Source organism: Syngnathus leptorhynchus, chromosome 3 (assembly GCF_054491065.1).
Source record: "Syngnathus leptorhynchus isolate UIUO chromosome 3, UIUO_Slep, whole genome shotgun sequence".
Taxonomy (NCBI): Eukaryota; Metazoa; Chordata; class Actinopteri; order Syngnathiformes; family Syngnathidae; genus Syngnathus; species Syngnathus leptorhynchus.
In genome coordinates this window covers 359,070-376,138 of record NC_141197.1, presented here as the reverse complement: position 1 = coordinate 376,138, position 17,069 = coordinate 359,070, and the positions used below count along the sequence as shown (strand labels likewise).

Here is a 17,069-nt window from a genome sequence, read left to right as displayed (position 1 = left end):
TTTTTTTATCCAGCCCGGTTCTTTTTACACTTCCAGCTGGAGCTCGGGAGCGGCTTTTTGCACAAGATCACGCCGTGTTAGGCTTCCAGGACCTCGGCTAAGCAATTTTAACGGGTCGCCCGGTTCTTTTTTTGATCCAGCCCGGTTCTTTTTTTATCCAGCCCGGTTCTTTTTACACTTCCAGCTGGAGCTCGGGAGCGGCTTTTTGCACAAGATCACGCCGTGTTAGGCTTCCAGGACCTCGGCTCAGCAATTTTAACGGGTCGCCCGGTTCTTTTTTGATCCAGCCCGGTTCTTTTTTTATCCAGCCCGGTTCTTTTTACACTTCCAGCTGGAGCTCGGGAGCGGCTTTTTGCACAAGATCACGCCGTGTTAGGCTTCCAGGACCTCGGCTAAGCAATTTTAACGGGTCGCCCGGTTCTTTTTTTGATCCAGCCCGGTTAGAGAATGGTAGGTGGATATTATGACAAAGTTTGATGGAGTATTGATTTATGACCTTAATAAAAAAGTATTAAATATTTTTTTTTTTTTTTTTTTTTTTTTTTTAAAAAGAGTTATTGAGGTCATAGAGTTTATGGAGGTCATAGGGAGGTCATAGGTTATAGGGTTAGGTTGTTATTTATTTAAATGTTGAATTATGGGTTGGGTTAGGGTTTGGTGTGGGATGTGTGTGTGGTGTGTGTGTGGTTGAAAGTCAAAAATGTTATGAGCTGCTGCTTCCTCCCTCGTCCTGTAGGGGGTGTTTAAGTGTTTCATTCACTTTCATCCTGAGATAAGAGTGCTAAGGTGTGTAAGTGTATTTATCTCAGGATGAGTGTAAATCTTGTTTTGTTTTGTTTTTTGGATGGTGGTAAGTCTGAACATATGTGTTAGATCATCTGTAAATCTTGTTTTGTTTATTTTTTGGTGGTGTGAATATGTCTGTAGATGTTTAGGGTCTTAAGATTGTTGGGGGTGTCTGACCTTCTCACCTTGCGCGGCTCTTTACGGCGTGTGTCTGTATCTGGGTTGTATGTGTGTGTATGTGGCTGAGTTAAATTATTTGATGGTGGGAATATGTCTGTACATGTTTTGGGGTCTTAAGATTGTTGGGGGGTGTATGACCCTGCTTTATGACCTCGCCGCGTGTATCTGTGGGATGTGTGTGTATGTGGCTGAGTTAAATTATTTTTGGTGCTATGTTTCAGTTTAAAAAAGCTTTTAATAATAGTATGAGGTGAAAAAAAATGAATCTTACCTTCCGAGGGATGAAATTAGCTGGTCCTCAGTCCAATTTTGTGTATGGAGGAGAAAATGGAGTTTAAAAATGTTCAAACAAGATCTTTGAAAATATAACACAAATATAACACGTGACGATGAAAGGCAAAAAGTGGGTGGGATCGGCAATGTTGGGTATATAGAGTCTGAGGAGTGGAGGTTGTGTATCTTGATTTTTGAACCTTCTACTGAGAAGTATGATTTGCGAAACACCTGTGACGGTCCACATCTCACCCTTGGGTGCAGATGGTCTTTTACAGGCCCCTAGGAAGAAGCATATGTTTGTCAGAAGATTGCAACAGAGTCCTCTAAATATGACGGAGCTTGAGAATAAATGGCCTTTAACTCCTACTTTTTCCTGGGGTTATCATTATTTTCACGGAATCGGCGAGCTGGTCTTTTTCATGCAAGAGGATGGCAAATATACTATGCCCCACGGATTTGGATCCCTCAACTCGAATGACTGGGCCATCGTCAGTCAATTGTTTCCAAAGCTCCTTCCCCAATTTGTTGGAGAAACGGGGCTGAAGGGGGAGCTCACACTAACTTGGATTTCGAGACTAGGACCGAATGGCCGTTGGTTTTTCCGCCTCAAAGTTTCACCTCAGCTATCCGAGGAGGAGGAGGAGGAAGACGGGGAAATATGTGATGCTTTACTTAGCCTTCAGGTTTTCAACAGTGAGTGTGGTGTACTTCAGACGATTCTACAAGTCCCTTTATCAGAGTGGCAGAGGAGAATTAACCCCTTAACTGCCATGATAACGGAGCAGTATTTGTGTAGTAGAATGTGGATCACGATTGCGGGGGTCAGAAAAAAATTAATATTTGAATAACATTTCAATACGTTCTAATTTTTACATCCCCCTACAATCAAAGTACCGCCTACTCCAGACTCCAAGCACACCCCTAAATCTCCTACCGCCTACTCCAGACTCCAAGCACACCCCTAAATCTCCAGGAGGAGGAGGAGGGCGTGGACCGTTTACAACTGCTCTGTATAAGAAAAAAAGCTCCCCCCAAACCTTCAAACCTCAAAGAATCTCGCCAAGAAACATCTCACTGCTCAAGACAAAAAAAAAAATGTCTGACAAACGATGCGCCAAAAATCTTCTGCCTACCTTCCAAGATGCAGACAAGGAACCGAAACAAAAGATTCTGAAAGGCCTACAACATCACCACGAAGAGGTAATTAATTTGTGTTCACCTGCATCCTCAACGCCGTTACCCCACGGCTGTGCTTCTGACGAAGCTGACATCGACATGCAGACTTCCACACCGATTTGCCCTGAACGCACCGTCACGTATCCGGGGACCCGGCATCCTGATTCTGCAAAAGATGACTGCGGTCGAGAATGTTTGAAAGAATTCACACCGTTGCTATACGCCGAATCGATCATCATAATTTCATCGGATGAAGAAGACGAAGAGGGAAAAACAGATCGGCGATTCACACGTCTGTTGAAGGAACCGGCTACCTGGCACGCAAAGGAGGCCAGACGACAGTCTTTCACCACGCTGGACAACCCGGTGGAATCGGAGCTATGGTATCCCGAGCTGGCAATTCCACCATTTGAAGCAGATAATGTCTCCCTGTCTGCAAAACAGCCTTCACCTCCAGATCTCGCCTCAACAGAAGGACCAGTAATGAACAGCGACTGCGAGAATTCACCAAAGGGGGCAGTATTGAACAGCGACCCCGACAAATCAACATCCAGGTCGATGACGAGCAAGAAATCATCATCATCCGCGGCTTCAACGTTGCCATCCACCTCGTCATCAACCAGCGTCAGTTTTGAAATCGAAAACGCGCTACCCTGGATGTCGCCAATTGAATATGTAAGAATCAAATTGTTCGTAGTTCTCTTACTACACAAAGATCTGCTTAAACATACCGCAAGTGATTGTTTGGCTTGTGAATTGGATGATCTTTCTCAGATGAGACATACATGTCTGTACATAAAACATGAAAATTATTATATGTTCGAAAATTTCCATAAGATCATGAAATCAGTATGTAATAGACAGTTCTTTTCTGCTATTTACAGAATGCTGACGCACCTCGATATTCAGTTACCACAAATAGACGTTAAAAAAATCATCAATGTCATTTTGTTAGATCTGTCCTATGAAGAAGACATCTTCGGGAAACTAGAAAGCTGTATTATTGATTACAAACAGTTTGCCCAAATTTCTGATTCTGCGATTGAATTTGTGTTTCATAGACACGAGGTTGAGAGAAATGGGTAATTCTTTGAGAAGAAACGATCTGCAAAATTGGACTGAGGATTTGGAACGAGTAATTGTACAGCGTGACACTAATAACGACGCTTCTGTCCAGAAATTGGTGGATATTATGGAAAAAATAAGACATATATCCCAAAATGTTTTAGAAATTACTTGGACTAATCTAGTGTGTATTTTATCAAATTTAGAAGAAGTCTTTAACAAATTGAAACTCGTTATCAACGAATGGAGTGAAATATCTGTCGCACACCTGTTTACTCTGATGACATTGTTCCATGATTTGATTATTGTACATATACGCAATAATATTCCAATTGATGTTAAAGCCGAATTGAACAAATTCAAAATTCTTATCGAATCAAATGTACCGAAACATGTGATACGGTCTATGATAGCGTATGTACGTTCTTAAAATGTAATACAAAACTATGTGCCTTTTTTTTAAATGTACTTTTTTATTTTTATAATGTACCTTTTTTTAAATGTACTTTTTTATTTTTATAATATACCTTTTTTTTAAATGTACCTTGTTTCTCCTATACCGCATTGTTTGATTATATTCTAACCAGAACAAACATTATACGTTTAACACCTGGTTTGTTTTATATATTGTAACCAAAAAAAAAAAAGAATTTTACCTGTTTTTCTCCTTTCAATAAACATTTTAAAACCACGAACGGGTTCCATATTTGTCACAACGGTTGCAACAATGGCTGAGGAAAGATGTCTGAAAAAATTGTATTATAATGTTAAAAATCCAGCAAGTTTCGGTGGTGCTCAACGTCTCCACAAGGCGGCTCTCTTGAGCTGTAAAAAAAACCAACCCACTTTGAAGAAAGTGAAATCATTCCTTGCGGGAGAAAATGCATATACATTACACAAACCTGCAAGACTGACTTTCTCTAGAAACAAAGTATATGCACGAAGAGCTCAAAGACAACTACAAGCCGATTTATGTGACATGCAAATTTTGTCATCACATAATGATGGGATGAAATATATTCTCACCGTGATTGACATTTTCTCAAAGAAGGCTTTTGCTCGCGTTCTGAAGGATAAATCAGCCGCCAGTGTGAGCCAAGCATTTGAATCAATTCTGTCAGACAGCGGAATCCCGCTACGTTTGCAGACGGACGCTGGCACAGAATTCTTCAACAAGCAATTCCAGAAATTAATAAAACGTCATAAAATCATCCATTTTTCCACAGCGTCGGATTTGAAAGCACAAACAGTCGAGCGTTTTAATCGGACTCTTAAGACCAGGATGTGGCGGTTTTTCACTGCGCATAATACAAGACGTTATGTCGACAAAATTCAAGATTTTCTATCCTCTTATAATAATTCATTTCATCGTAGTATTAAGATGTCGCCTAATGAGGTGACTATGGAAAATACAGACATCGTTTTCCGTAACCTGTACGGCAACGTATCTCTACAGAAGAGTGATAAAAAAAGATTCGCCGTAGGAGACAACGTTAGAATTTCCAAAATAAAGGGTGTCTTTGACAAATCGTACGAACAATCTTTCTCAGATGAGTTTTTCACTGTAGTAGAAATTCTCAATCGTTTTCCAAAGGTTTACAAACTCAGCGATTACGACGGAGAGCCGCTAGATGGCGTATTCTATGCAGATGAGCTCCAAAAAGTGAAAATTAAGAAAAATACATTTTTCAGCATTCAGAAAATTCTTAAATCCCGAACGGTCTCAGGGAGGCGTGAACTTTTGATACGCTGGGTCGGATGGCCTCCGAAATTTGATTCTTGGGTGGCAGCCAGCAGTGTTAAAGATATCTGAAATGACAAAACCAATCATTACTCATAAAATTTCAAGATGGGTGAAGTCAGGGATGGATTTTATGTAACCCTGACCTCCAACGCAAGTATGCATTTGTATCCGAATAATACAAATACGGACTTTAGAGTCGAATTGGTCCAGAATATCGATTTAAAGGGGCCCTGGGAAGTCGCTATTTGTGAAATTACATATGTGAACACGTGTGTAGATGTACCGGAGAAAAAAAGGGGCTTCTACTTTAGAGAGATGACAAAACCAGCAACCGAGCCTCACGAGGCACCCCTACCCACCCTGGTGAAACTGCAGGGGGAGATATATGGCGATCTCAACTCCTTGGCTGAAGATATTAAAACGCAGTTATTGAAAGCTTCCAACAAAAAAATAAACGTGGAATACGACCAGCATACCCATAGATTTAAATTTCACACCAAAGAACCCTACGAACTAAAATTTAACGAACCGTTAGCTTATTTAGTAGGCCTGCCGGCTGAGCAATGGTTTCCATTAAAAACAGATTGGACAAAGGCCCCGCGGACAGCTGATCGAAGGGGAGGGCGGTACCATCTTTTCATTTACGCCGATGTAATACACTATCAGACTGTTGGCGACGCCCACGCCCCTTTACTAAGGAGCCTGCCTTTAGAAGGGGAATTTGGATCGCTCATAAATAGAAGTTTCACCACGTTATATTATTTAGATGTAAACAAACGCCACATTGAGCACATCCATATTAGCATTCGCACAGACCAGAATCAACCAATCAATTTCAAATACGGGAAGATCGTTCTAGTTCTACATTTTAGACCGAAACATTAGAAAAATATGAGACTCGAGACACATCCCGATCTATATCGATTCGTCAAATATTATGAAAGTCAAATAGGTGGTTCCTATCCTGGTTTCCACGGTGCCCCAGTTCAGTACGGACGTGGGATAGGGTCTATATTCGCGAAGCTATTTCGTTTTGTTGCTCCAATGTTGAAATCAGGTTTCAACCTAGCCAGACCGCATCTGCAAAGTGCCGCGCGGAACATTGCTACGGATGTGGCGGGCCGCGTCATTGAAAAAATAAAACGTAAACCGGAAGCCGCTCAAGGAGGTGCGGGGCTTGTAGTTCTTTCACGTCGTGGGCGAAGACCCTCAGGCCTCAGATTGAGAATAAATAAAAAGACACGCAGTATCAAAAACTTCAAACCAGTCATCAAAAGGCGACCAAGACGTAGGACGGACATATTCTCTTAAAAAATAAAAATAAAATAAATAAAATGTCGCTTTTACATTTTAATTCCCAAGAATGCAGTCTTAGTGAGCTGGATATTTTTGCTCCACCTCTTACACAATTATCAATAGATCAAACACAGTATGTGGAGATTCCTCCTTTATCGGCAATTACAGATTCGGGCCCGATTGAATTTTTTATCCCCGGAGATGGCTCTAAATATCTCGATCTATCTGATACATTGCTGCATTTACGTTTAAAAGTATTACACAAAGACGGAAGCAATCTAGCAGCGAATGAAGCTGTGGGGATTATTAATTATCCTCTTAATACCATATTTTCACAAGTTGACGTCGTTCTAGGGGACCGTCTTATATCACAATCTAGTGCGACTCACCCCTATAGGGCAATAATTGAGACTTTGTTAAATTTTTCAAGAGATACCCTCCATTCACAATTCTCAGCTGGGATGTTTGTTAAAGATACTAGGGGACGTATGGACTCTATTGCTTTTGAAGGCCCCAATATCAACGATGGACTATGGAAGCGCGCTTTACGACTGGCAGAATCACAAGAGTTCCAAATTATGGGGCCCATACACAGCGATATATTTTTCTGCGAGCGTCATCTACTGAATCACGTGGATCTACGTTTGAAATTATCCAGAGCCAACGATGATTTCTGTCTCATGAGCGCTTCTAACAACGACGTCTGTCTCAAGATTTTAGGGGCAACATTATTTGTGAAAAAAGTAACTGTGTCACCAGCCGTCGCTATTGGCCACGAAGCAGCGTTACACAAGGGCAATGCCATTTATCCTTTAACGAGAATTTGTCTTAAAACGTTTTCCATTGCTCAGAATTCCAGAATATGTCATCAGGATAATCTGTTTCTCGGACATATGCCAAAACAAATAGTGTTAGCCCTCGTAAATCATTTGAGTTTTGCTGGGAGAAAAGATTTAAATCCATTTAATTTTATCAACGCCGACATTGAATATCTGAGTCTCTCGCAAGAAGGCCGACAGATTCCGTCCAAAGCTTTTCAGCCTTATTTTGGCGGGGGGCTTTCTACACGCGAATACCTTAATCTTTTCACAGCGACGGGGCGTTTTTTGAAGGATTTACCACTCTGTATCGATCAAGATGATTTTAATCAAGGTTACTCGCTTTTTGTCTTCAATCTGAACCCCGGAGATGATTCAGGAGCCATTGCCCCAGTAAACAACGGCGTGCTCAGACTGGATCTACGATTTCGTAATCCGCTTCCCCACACAACAACGTTAATTGTTTACGCCGCTTATGATTCAATTGTCGAAATCAACGCCAAGAGAGAGGTGCTGATGGATTATTATTAATATTAAGATGAACGGGCGTGAATTGACCAGTTTCATGAGGCTTCAACATGGGCCTCTCTTTGGAGGCGTTTTTGCAGCAGACGAGTTGCATGACGTCACAGACACACCCCCCAGACACTACATTGTAAACACGCACCCGAGGCATCTGCCGGGGGAACACTGGCTGGGGTTAACGTTAGAAAAAGACGGTTCGGCCACATTCTTTGACCCTTTTGGTTTAGAACCCGACCATATATTTTACCCTAAGAGTATATTGGATTTTCTGAAAAAACATTCTAACCGTATAATTTACCATAACATTCAACTACAACACGAACTGACGAGCACCTGCGGTCATCACTGTGTTTATTATTTAAGTCAACGAAGATGCGGGTTAACTTATCTGGATGTTTTGGATAGCTACACGACAGACCCCCTACACAATGATGCAATGGTTACCTCCTTTGTTCGAAAATCACGTGGGGCTCGGCGAGTGTGCGGGGGTCAGACATCGTGTTCTTTGCATAAGTTTAAAAAATGTCATTGTACGTAGTCACGTTAATGTTTTTTATAAAACTCTTTTTATTCAATAAAACATCTTTAAAAAGAGAGTTACAGAGTCAAGTGTGTTTTTATGCTAACATATACAATATACGTTTTTTTTTATTTCACCATACATCAAATTTCTCATATTTAATAACTAACCCATTTTTGAGCCATTGCGGCTTGCTTTCTTTTTTTTTTCTTAATGTTTTTTGCGTTTGCATTTTTAGCTTGGGAAACGTCTTCATCTTCAGCTCTAGCGTATTTTAAACGTTTAAAGTCAGAACGTGCCAAAGGGTTGGAAATGCTTGATTCCGGTAAATTAAGACGGGTTAATGTTTCCAAAAATTCACTCCAGCCTATAGGAGGACCGCCTACTTTCTTACCGCTCACGACGAGCTTTTTTATCAAATCGGTCATATGAGATCCTCTGATAAGATTTCCATTAAATATAAATTCGCCCCGAGGCGTCCATCCTATATCGTTCGATGCTAATTTTCTCAACACGTATGCGGCGTTTCGATGATGTCGTGATCCTATAGCGTCGAGAATCCCTGTCCATTCCTCCGTTTGCACCTGTTGCGTAGTTTTCATCCCCGGCGGGTCCTCGTGCACCTGTTCTCTCGTCTCCATCTCCGTCAGCTCCGTGGCGTTGTTGTTGTTGTTCTGATTGGGAGGGGTGGCGCGTTCTATCTGATCTTGCGATACGTTCAGTGTGATGGGGGCACTCTCCTCATTCTTTTGTTTTAATAATCCTCTGTAACGTTGCATTAGGCTTTGATACATTTTGATTTTTTCGTATTGATTTAAATTTTTATTTTCCAACACCTGTTTCATCTGCCGATCTAAATCCCGTTCAGCTGTATCGAGGATGTTTGGCTGCGCTCGAGTCATCCTGTCTAGTTGGTATGGGGAGACGAGGTACAATTTATTCGCCGTTTTCAAACTCATTTTTTTTTAATTTATTTATTTATGAGGCCTCCGATGACGCTTCCGAGTACAGGAGCAAAAGCAGCCAGCAACGGGAAAATGAAACCACCTTTTTGAACCAATACAGCTCTTTTCTTCTTTAAAGTATTTTTTTTATCGGCTAGAAATCGAATATTCCTTTTTTGTTTTTTAAGTTTTTTGTATTGTTTCGAATTTAGAGGTATGTGGCCTTTTAGGAGATTTAAAGCAATCTCACATAGCGCTTTTAGTAAACTGGCAGGAGCTCTGAGGAGTAAATGTTTGCGTTCGCCCGGCTTGCAGGTAAAGAGAGTCTTAAGTAACGCCGCATTTCTTTTTAACAGTTTAGACATTGTTTTTATTGCTTAGGAATATAAACAGTAGGCCATTGATTGTGTAGTATGCCTGTGCGCAGTCTGTATTGTTCTGGACACGTAGGCGTCAAATCAACCAGTAAATAGCCGTACGGATCCCTCGTCGCATCTTCAAAACATTCCAGAAAGAACTTCCGGTTGTTGGGGCAGATTTGATTAGCCAGAACAGTTACCTGCAATTTATCGCGTGGATTTTTGAACAAAACTAGATAATTACTGTTTAGGCTTATAGTACGGCTAAATTTACCCTGGTGGAAGATGTTCTGCGTTAACATGATGACGCTTAGATTCATATGATGCCTATATTGTGTAAAAATTCGAACCACTTCCTGATTGTCTGAGGCTTGAAAGATGACATCGTCCAATATCAGCAGATGGTTTTGCTGCGGGGGGAACAACTTTTCATCGTCAAAAGATTCAGGCAATCCTTTGATAAATACAATATTTTTATTCATACTTTTGACTTCATCATACAAAGGTTGGGCCGAAGTATAAACCCATACAATATTATGAGGCTTTTGTCTCATGACATGATCTGTGTGTTCTAAAACATTTTTCACCAGAAAAGTCTTGCCACATCCACTAGGGCCACTAATTATACAGGCAAAAGGTAGTTCTAATCTAGGATCAAATTCAATTTGGTTCAAAGACATTTTTACACATGGAAAACAAAAAAAAAATGTTAAAACCCAAAAGGCAACGTCTGACCTCGCCCGACTAGGCGTCTCTTATCGTACACGACCCTCAGTCTCTTATTGAATGAGGCATTCTTTAATCGGAAGCCTTTTTTATCACGTACAATGACGTGTTGCGGGGTAGAGAGCACGTCCGAGCACGCGCCTTGGTTGTTGATGTACCCCTGAACCAGATCAAGCATGCTATCGAAATTGATGTTTTGCCCGCTTTCATGTGTTTGGGTGATACCTTTGACCTTCATCACGACACGTCCACTGTTTCTCAGTTTGTATGCGTAGGTCTTGGGGCCTGCGGAGACAAAATCTACAATGCTGTCGTTGGAAAGCTCGTCTGTCAAATCACCCAGATAGTCTCCCAGAGGCAGAACGCTTTCACCGGGCAAAGCTGTATAGATAATACTGTCCGTATCAGTGTACAAAACCCGGTTCTGTAGCATTTCCAAATAGCCGTACATTTTCAAACGAGCGTACGCCGTTGTAAAACACGCCGCAGCCACATTTGTAGTTTTCGTCAATGGTTTCTCAGTGTTTGTTCGAAAACAATACTGCACCATCGCTCGTTTTTTGTTGAGAAAGTGGATAAATGTCACGTCATACAGACCTGAAAAAAGCAGTTCGAGAAAATCCTTAGTTTTTGTCACAATCTTTGTGCTTGGCATGTTCTCACGCTGCGCCAACTTACCCCAGAGATTGTTCAGACATAGTTTTGAAACTTGCCTTTTTCCAGGATTCACTCTAATTTTGGAAGGATCTAGTTGAATATTTTGATGCGTCTTATAATCCTCGATATACTGGTTTCTATCAGCCTGATTGATGACATGTGCGGGGTACCCTGAAGATTCCTGTTTACCTTTCAAAAAAGTCCTCATATAGTCGGTAAAAATGGCGTCACTCTTTCGACTGTAATGCCATACCTCGGAAATATTCACAACGGTGTAACCGAGGTCGAGAGCCTTGGCGAATTCAGGGGTTGTCCAGACACCCGTTAATGACCTTTGCTCATCAGTGTGCGCACAGGCTGTATTTTGATTGTTGGCATCGCCACAGGTGCGACATAATGTGAATAGCAGTTTACCTTTAGGTGATTTGTAGGGCAAAACAGGAAAATATAACCCCCTCGGTGGGTTAACTGTAGCGCTGATGAAGCCGAAATACATCCTGGGGTCCTTGAAGTCATTGTGGAAGATTTCAGGATGATCAATGGGGTAGAGACAGGTGCTATTGATAAATGGATACAGCGACGTGACATCAACATAAAGCACACGTTCGTTAGGTTTTGGGGTATATCTTAAAACAAACGCGTTTGTCCGCCCCCCGAACAAAGCTTGTCTAGGCTTTAGCGGTGATGGGAATTTAGCTTTTTTGATGAATTCGCCCGTCGCCGCGTCTAACTTTTTCATTCGCAACCATTCGTGCTCCCACATAATTACAAGTTGCAAATTCGGTTTAAGACGTAGTTCTCGAATTTTCTTTTGGGTGGCATCGAACCTTTCCTGAAAGGGGCGTTTTGTCGTCGGACATATTTTAGCAAGATCGAAGCATTCTGAACAACCGTGGTGATAGCATCCAAAATATTCATACACTATACGCACACCTCCAACCTCTCTATAACCGTCTACAAAGAAGTTGTCTATTTTGACTTCCCCGCCGTTTAAAGCGTGTCTGATGTGAACATTTTGACTGTGCATGACCCACAGCAAATATTGGATAGCGTCTTGCGAGAAAGCTTTATATTGGTTCGTGTAGTTGTCTGCAGGTGTAATGGCCAGTGTTTGAGGCTTCAGGAATCTTGTGCGGAACACACTCATGCAGGCTGAGGCGATTGTCACAGCGTTGAAGGGGTCACAACCTGTAGCTTCGAAAAACTCACCCCTAAATGTCTCACCACCCTGGAATAACAAGTTCACGTCATTCTTACAGTAGGCTACAGCCTGCTGGGCAAAATCAAACGACCCCATACTGTTTTTGTCATACCATTCGTAGAACTTTGCACGCTCTGAGGGGGCCAGGCGTTCAACATCGTAAGACGAAGGCTCGGGATAAGACCCTACATAATTCAGATGAGCCAACGAGCTGAATTTGTGTGGAAAGTACCCCTTTGATTTGTCTTCAAACCCTAGGGCCTTTGGGATCGCACTTAGCGCCATGGTCAGAAATGAGAGCGAGTCTATGTATCGCGATTTCAAATCAACATCCACAAAAGAGAGAACCTTACTCCCTTGCATTATAATGTCAAATTTGACACCCAGATCGATCATTCTGTTGAGTAAAATGTAGGAATCAAAACCTCTAGCATTATGTGCTACAAAAGTCGAACCTTTGAAACGAGGGTTTCTGAAAAAACTAACAAAACCGTCGACACAATCGGTACCAAACCAATGCTTCTCCATACTATTCGATTTACAACAAACAAGAAAGGGTTTGAGTGACCCGTCTTCATCTACATAGGTTTCAAAATCGTAGTATATTACATTTCTACAAGGAGGCTGTGCTTTTAGAGGTTGGATGTAACACAGATGAGGATCAAGCATTGTATCTCCCCTCAAGTCGTCACCGCACACAGCACATTTTTTAGCGAGGCAGTGATGCTTGACACGACTAGCACCTGGTTTCACATAATATTGCAAGCCGCATTGCATGCATTTTTTATATGTGTCACAGTTAGTTTTGAGGATGTCTGACCTTCTCGCCTTGCGCGGCTCTTTATGTTTGATAAAACACTCGTCATTATAACAAGTCTTATTACAATCAGGACAGATTACACGTTTAAAGGGTAGCTGTTTACATCTCGCATCAAGACACACGTGACAGTGCCCCGGGCACCGATGCTGCTCCCAATTCTCGTGACCTTTGAAGCAGTGTCTACAGAAATATGTATGACCTACAAACCCCTCAATGGATTTAACGCCGTAGAAATGATTCTCTAGTAAAAGGATAAACAAAATATCATCGGCTGATTTGGGGTAGCGAGTCTCAAAAAAAGTCATAGGACGGCAGTCGGCTTTTCTGTACATTACAACTATCTTTCTTTTGAGGGCTTTCTCGAATTTGTGTACATCAGCCAGACTTACAGCTGTGTGACAGTTCAAACCTACACTCTCTTGTAAGAGCCGAGCCTGCTGTGTGGCCTGCTTTGTTGTTAGCGAGCTGTTTAGCAGATGTGCTAACGCGAGAGCAAAGCATAGATTGTTGTCTTTGTTAAGAGTCATGTACAAATGTCGTTTTTTTCTCTTTAATATTTCTACATTAGTGGATTGTATCAGTTTGCGACGCATACCTCCACGCAAAGGCTTGAATATTTGTACCACTAATTCTAAACCTTCATCGAGCATAAGTTCTGTGTTAGACTGTGCTAAACGCTCTAGCATACTTTGTACATGCTCCCTCATAGAGTCTATATCAGTCATTTGTTGGTAGGTATGTTCTCTTTCGTCACCACCCCCCACAATCTCAATCTGAATTGCATCCCCCGTTTGTGCAATGTCATCTACCTCCTCCAAAACACCTTCGATGTTATTTTCGATATGCATGTAAAAAGAAGCAAAATCCCTGCTACCCGATTGCATGGGGGGATTTATACGTCTCCGCACTTCAACATTATTGAAATGGGGTCTGTTAACTACAGCCGAGCCACCTTGTTGAACACGGCTTAGAGGCTGAGAGGTAGCGACAGGTTCCGAGCCTGCGGGTTGAACACGACTCAGCGGCTGAGAGGTAGCGTCAGGTTGCTGAAACGCCGTATGTTGAGACGGCGCTATGTCGCCCTCAATTTGATGATCAATTATTACAGCGCAGTTGTTAGGCTGTTGGCGAGTTTGTAGGCACGGCGCTATGTCGCTACCATCAATACACGCCAAGGGTTCAACGCACATGTCATCAATTATTTCATCATTCAACACAGACTGATTATCGTGAGTCGGGTCAGGCGGCTGTACATTTAACTCGTTGATAATGTCAATCAGTTGAGCCGGTATGTTAGGACTGAGACAACGTACACTCTCATACGTGTGGTTATTTAATTCAGTTATCAAGTTTAACAATTGTGAAGAAATGTGTGTAGGACTTTGGCTACCTTCATTGACACTTTGATTATTAAGACCCTCTACCACACTTTGTAAATGATTAGGCACATCGGGGCTGAGGGCACTCTGCTCACCCGATACCACCGCATTTACACCCTCTAGAGCAGATAGCAGGTGTGATGTTAATTCTGATATTTGACTCCTATACGCACCATCCGATAACATTTCAATATCGTTGTTAATTGTCAAGATTTGTTGATCTAGTTCAGGGGTATCACAAAATCTCTGCCTTGTACCTGATTCATGATTTGTTTCATCGGTTTCAAAATCTATTTCAACAATGCTTGCTATGACGTCTGCCTCAGTTGGCGTGAGTTTAGGGTCAGACATTGCCTTTTTATTTTAAACTATCGATGTTTCAATTGCAGATGTCAATGTCTGTATTACTTTGAGACAAGAGCGAAGTTGCTGTCTGTAAATACATTCACCGTCACACGCATGAGACCTTGAATCTTTCAGACGCCTCTCTCTCACACGGAAGGATGGGTGGGGGTTGTGTGTGAGCCTGCTCCTTCTTCGACCCCTCCTACTCCGAGTCATCTGACGCCTCGAAGGTTGAGCAGCCTGTGGTTGGCTGTCAATAGCGCCTGAAGTATACAGAAGAAACAATGTTATAACATAAATATATGATAGAAAAAATAATATATATATATATATATAAAACAAAATTCGACATACCTTCAATTTCTTTTAACGATTCGCGAGTTTGGTTCAACTCCTCGTACTTAATATTCGCAAGCTCTGCGTCCGTCACGTGACCCGCTGACACGTCATCCGCTTTTTGAGCAAAGAGCCGATTCTGTCGGTCTTCAAATGCTCTTAAAAGATGCGGAGCTGAGCCCTCGTCAGACGATTCTCCCAACACATCCGACACGTTTGAAGCAGGCTCTTTGTAACCTTCGCGACCTGTGTCACCCAGACCGTTTTTCTGGATGTCTTGCTCCGCTGCACCTACCAGATCTAACATACATACATAAGTTAAACATTTTAAGATCAACGTATTAATATTAACTAACATAAATGAATGTGTGATTCACCGTAATCCGTCTGCGTTAAGTAGACTCCACTGAAGTCATCATTTAACCGCGCTTTTTTTTGTTGAGAAAAACAATAACATCACATTTCTGATGGAGAAAATAACAGAATAATGTAAACACATAATAAAACTCACGAGCATTGTGGACGTCCGCATAGACGATAATATCTATGTACAAAAAAAAACATACGTCATAAATACAATCGCATTATAACAGAATAGTTTATTTTTAGGAAAAAAAAACAACCTACCTTTCACCATTGCTTTTAAAAGATCCGCAGAGCGTAGAGACCGACTTGAGGTGGTTTGAGCTTTGTAAAGGCCTTTTCTGACTGTTTAAACACTTGCACATCTATATATCCAGATACTTTCCCGCCCTAAAGAACATTCTGACCTGAAGACCCCTAACCCTAACCCCCACCCCATTTTTAAACTCCATTTTCTCCTCCATACACAAAATTGGACTGAGGACCAGCTAATTTCATCCCTCGGAAGGTAAGATTCATTTTTTTTCACCTCATACTATTATTAAAAGCTTTTTTAAACTGAAACATAGCACCAAAAATAATTTAACTCAGCCACATACACACACATCCCACAGATACACGCGGCGAGGTCATAAAGCAGGGTCATACACCCCCCAACAATCTTAAGACCCCAAAACATGTACAGACATATTCCCACCATCAAATAATTTAACTCAGCCACATACACACACATACAACCCAGATACAGACACACGCCGTAAAGAGCCGCGCAAGGTGAGAAGGTCAGACACCCCCAACAATCTTAAGACCCTAAACATCTACAGACATATTCACACCACCAAAAAATAAACAAAACAAGATTTACAGATGATCTAACACATATGTTCAGACTTACCACCATCCAAAAAACAAAACAAAACAAGATTTACACTCATCCTGAGATAAATACACTTACACACCTTAGCACTCTTATCTCAGGATGAAAGTGAATGAAACACTTAAACACCCCCTACAGGACGAGGGAGGAAGCAGCAGCTCATAACATTTTTGACTTTCAACCACACACACACCACACACACATCCCACACCAAACCCTAACCCAACCCATAATTCAACATTTAAATAAATAACAACCTAACCCTATAACCTATGACCTCCCTATGACCTCCATAAACTCTATGACCTCAATAACTCTTTTTAAAAAAAAAAAAAAAAAAAAAAAAAAAAATATTTAATACTTTTTTATTAAGGTCATAAATCAATACTCCATCAAACTTTGTCATAATATCCACCTACCATTCTCTCCGGTTCTTTTTTTTTATCCAGCCTGGTTCTTTTTACACTTCCAGCTGGAGCTCGGGAGCGGCTTTTTGCACAAGATCACGCCGTGTTAGGCTTCCAGGACCTCGGCTAAGCAATTTTAACGGGTCGCCCGGTTCTTTTTTGATCCAGCCCGGTTCTTTTTCCACTTCCAGCTGGAGCTCAGCAGCGGCTTTTTGCACAAGATCACGCCGGGTTAGGCTTCCAGGACCTCGGCTAAGCACTTCTAACGG

At 41.6% G+C, this 17,069-nt stretch overlaps 1 long non-coding RNA gene across 2 annotated transcripts; it reads right to left on the bottom strand.

The window, feature by feature from the left end:
- Positions 1-7,299: 7,299 nt before the first annotated feature.
- Positions 7,300-16,699, bottom strand: LOC147058776 (uncharacterized). 2 transcript variants are annotated; one of them, XR_015065691.1, is made up of 5 exons: positions 15,781-16,699; positions 15,665-15,697; positions 15,531-15,581; positions 15,172-15,453; positions 7,300-15,080 (listed from the first exon to the last, which is right to left on the bottom strand). It is a non-coding gene; the product is annotated as an uncharacterized LOC147058776 (long non-coding RNA). The 2 variants fall into 2 exon arrangements; XR_015065690.1 differs by having other exon boundaries at positions 15,665-16,699.
- Positions 16,700-17,069: the final 370 nt, after the last annotated feature.